Source organism: Bos indicus x Bos taurus, chromosome 14 (assembly GCF_003369695.1).
Source record: "Bos indicus x Bos taurus breed Angus x Brahman F1 hybrid chromosome 14, Bos_hybrid_MaternalHap_v2.0, whole genome shotgun sequence".
NCBI classification, from domain to species: domain Eukaryota; kingdom Metazoa; phylum Chordata; class Mammalia; order Artiodactyla; family Bovidae; genus Bos; species Bos indicus x Bos taurus.
The window spans coordinates 63,970,779-63,975,241 of record NC_040089.1 but is presented as its reverse complement, the minus strand read 5'-3'; positions in this window follow the sequence as shown (position 1 = coordinate 63,975,241).

The following is a 4,463-nucleotide window of genomic DNA, read 5'->3' as shown; positions in this document are numbered from 1 at the left end:
ATGTATTGAGCATACTCCATGGCCTGGCACAGTATCAAGCAATACAAAGACTTGAGAATCACAGTCTAGTGGGGTGATCACGTCTACAGACGGATGTGCTGCCCAACACAATGGGCCCTTCCCCACCCCTGCTCCCGCCTCCACTTCACTCCACCCCATAGTTTCCATTCCTTTTTTTCTTCTGGCCCCACCAGCTGTCTTCTGCCTCAGGGTCTTGTGTTTTGCTATTTTCTCAGCTCAGAATATTTGAGGGATCCCATCCTCTTTATTGGTGGGTCAGACCTCAGAGAGTAAAGAATCTGCCTGCAATTGCAGGAGACCCAGGTTCAATCCCTGGGTCAGGAAGATCGCTGGAGAAGGGAATGGCTACCCACTCAAGTATTCTTGCCCGGAGAAACACAGAGGAGCCTAATGGGCTATCCAGTCCATGGGGTCACAAAGAGTAGGACACAATTGAGCCACTAACACTTTCTTTCACTCTTTCCTCTCTGCACTTCAGTTCAGTCGCTCAGTCATGTCTGACTCTTTGCGACCCCATGAATCGAAGCATGCCGGGCCTCCCTGTCCATCACCAACTCCTGGAGTTCACCCAAACTCGTGTGCATCGAGTCAGTGATGCCATCCAGCCATCTCATCCTCTGTCGTCCCCTTCTCCTCCTGCCTTCAATCTTTCCCAGCATCAGGGTCTTTTCCAATGATTCAGCTCTTCACATCAGGTGGCCAAAGTATTGGAGTTTCAGTTTCAGCATCAGTCCTTCCAATGAACACCCAGGACTGATCTCCTTTAGGATGGACTGGTTGGATCTCCTTGCAGTCCAGGGGACTCTCAAGAGTCTTCTCCAACACCACAGTTCAAAAGCATCAGTTTTTTGGCACTCAGCTTTCTTCACAGCCCAACTCTCACATCCATACATGACCACCGGAAAAACCATAGCCTTGACTAGATGGACCTTTGTTGGCAAAGTAATGTCTATGTTTTTTAATATGCTATCTAGGTTGGTCATAACTTTCCTTCCAAGGAGCAACTGTCTTTTATTTCATGGCTGCAGTCACCATCTGCAGTGATTTTGGAGCCCCCCCCAAAATAAAGTCTGACACTGTTTCTCTGCACTTAGGTCTCTGCATAAATGTCACCTCCTCAAGAGCCCTTTTCTGACCACCTTAGCTAAAATAACAATCCTCCTTTTCCTTCCCAGACTTTTGTTCTCTTACTCCCACCATTTTTATTCCCTGACTCACTTTGATTTGTTATTATAAAATTATCAGTTTCTGAGGTTAAAATAATCATTAATTTTCCCTGTTCTCTATTCATCTGAAATTAGTCTAAATATTTTACATATATTAACTCTTTTCATTCTTCTAACAACTTTATGAGTTGGTACTGACCTAGCTATTACAATTTTTTTAACATTAAAAAATATTCATTTATTTATTTGGCTGCACCAGGTCTTAGTGGCAGCATGCAGGAGCTTTGATCTTTTAGTTCTGCCACACAGAATCTTTAGTTGCGGCATACGAGTTCTTAGCTGTGGAGTGTGGGATATACTTCCCTGAGCAGGAATTGAACCCAGGCCACTTGCATTGGGAGTGTGGAGTCTTAGTCACTGAGCCACCAGAGAAGTCCTACAATTCCTTTTTCACACATGAGGAAACAGAAGCAAGAGAGGGTAAGTAATTTGTCCATGTGAGTGTGTGCTAAGTCACTCAGTCATGTCTGATTCTTTGTGACCCCATGGACTATAGCCCACCACGCTCCTCTGTCCATGGGATTCTCCAGGCAAGAATATTGGAGTGGGTTGCCATGCCCTCCTCCAGGGGATCTTCACTACCCAGGGATCTGTCTCTTATGTCTCTTGCATTGGCAGGCGGGCTCTCTACCACTGGCACCACCTGGGAACTTGTCCAAGGTCACACCAAACTGGGACTTAGATTCCAGCTAGTTCAAGCCCATATTCTTAACCACTAGGCCATATAGCTGCTCTTCACACTGTTGTTGACTGATTTTCTTCCTTATTTGGCTGTCAACTGTCTCCCTTCTGGACTGTTAAGTGCCAGTAGGACAGAGAGGTGTCTGAGCCACCACTGTGTACCTACCTCTAGGGCCTAAGGAATGACTTGTGCAGGAAAAGCACTCAACAAACACTGGAGGAAAAAACTGCTGCTCCTGAGTATTCCTGCCCTGGCCCCTGAGTACTCTAAGACTTAAAAAGAATTTCTGAATCACCACAAGAATAGAAAGACTTGGGAGATTTTAGCCTGTACCCACATTTGATGAGCATCAGCAATGGATCTCAACCCTGGCTGCACAGTGCAGACACCTGCGAGCTGTCAAAATTCCAAGACCTGGGTCTTATCCCGGGCCCATTACATCAGAGTCTCTGCATGGGACCCTGGACTCGCTGTTGATAAAGTCCCACAGAGGAATCCATTGGGCAGCCAAGTTTGAGAGCCACACCCAAGATTGAGTCTGATCAAGTGGTGAAATAATCGGAGGGAAAGTTATTGTCCCATCAAATCTGGAGATCACAAAAGACTTAGGCACTGCATAATTTGAGTCCAGAGGAGGTGGGCCATTAAATTCCCACCCCTCCAAAACCTCTGGGGAGGGGAAAGAGTCCTTCTCATTTAAGTTCCACTTGCCCTTTCTTATTAAAAAAACAAATACACATCTCTCCCTGGATCTCTGCATCTTCAGAACTTGTTTCCTGGCCAATACTATCTGATTCACCACTAATCTCAGACTAGTCAGTGAGAGGAGATATCACCCCAGGTGAACTGAGGTGAAACTGTTTCCTTACTGAGTGTGTGCAAATTTACCCCTGTAAAGTCTTAGACTTTACATCATCTTTACTTTTATCATCTTAGAGATGATGAAGCTAAAGCAATTGTATTTATATTTTTGTATTAAATTTGAAAATAGTCTGTGTAACATTTGTCAGTTGGCGCCTACAGTGTTTGTAATGTTTGAAGGGATTGTAACATATTAGCCCTGTGGTTCCAGTGTAAAATGTGTAATTGAGTAATCAATTGTGGACTTTAGATTTTAAGTTAAAATATAATCGAATTTATCCAAATATGTTAACAATAGTCTAGTGTTCAAGATAACTAGCAAATTCCTTTCATCAGTCATCTAGTTCGTTAGATTTATCTATGATTGTTTAAGTACTAGATGATTATCCTTGTTAATCTAGCATTTGAGATGCTTTTAAAAATGTGAAATGTATAAACACAGCTTAAGATGTTTACAGAACTTGAACTAAGTTTCAGAAGAGGCTTGTGTTTACTTTAGAAATAGTAATTTACTTTGATTCCTTTCTCTCACATCCCATTCTGATCAGCAAAGCCTGTTTGCACTTCTTTTAAAAAATATCCAGAGTCCTCCTCCCTAGCTTCACTATAGCTTCACTCCTACACCCACCGTGATATAGCCACCGTTGTCTCTCTCCTGAGCTAAAAAAAAAAAAATACAGGCTCCAAAGTGGTCCCTTACTTCTACCCCCATCCTCTATTAGCCAGGTCATGACACTTTTCCAACTTTTGGCACTTCCTTTCGCACTCAGGATGCTAACTCCCACCCACTGCTCCAACTTTCCTGACTCATCTCCTACCGCTCTCTCCTTTGCTTACTTCAGGTTCATGGCTGAGACAAGCATCCCAGCTCTGGGGCCTTTGCATGTCTTTGTTTCTTCTGCCAGAAATGCTCTTTTCCATGGTGGCCACATGGGTCATCCCTTGCCTTCTTGCACTCAGATGTCACCTTCTCAGAGGTGTCTTCCTTGACCATCCCTGTGCAAAATCCTCCATGCCCTCTGCTCACCCCTTCACCCTCTGTCTCCCTTGTCCTACTTCATTATCTGGCTTCACAGCTCTAACCACCACCATCTGGCAGATTATATGCTGGATATTACGGTGATTTTTTTTTTTAATTTTGCACACAAAAGTCTGCCTTCAAGGATACCAAAAAAAAAAACAACAAAACAACCCTCATGCTGACATGTCAAAAACATTGATTACTGTACTCATTTGTTTAAAAATATAGAGCAGTACTGTGTAAATAACAAATATGAAAGAATGAAGTGTTTACCCCCTGCTAGGATCATTCAAAGCATGTTAACCTCTTAATTCTTACCGTGTGAGTTGATTGGTATTACTACCCCCATTTTTCAGATGAGGAAGTTGAAGCACAAAATGGTTAAAAATCTCTAAAATTGTACAACCAGAGGTGGCAGAGCAGGAATTCCAAGCCAGGCCACCTGGCTCCAAGGCCAGTGCTCTTGGCCATTTTGCTAGAACATTTTTGCAAAGCCTCTTTCTCCGTGAGGTGCCGAGGGAAGCTCTAGAGTTGTCTCTGCCACCAGCGAACAGTGTCCTTGGACAAATGGCTCAACCTCCTCCCTGTTTGCATCATAGCTACTTCTCGGTTCTGTCTTTTTTTTTTTAATTTTATTTTATTTTTAAACTTT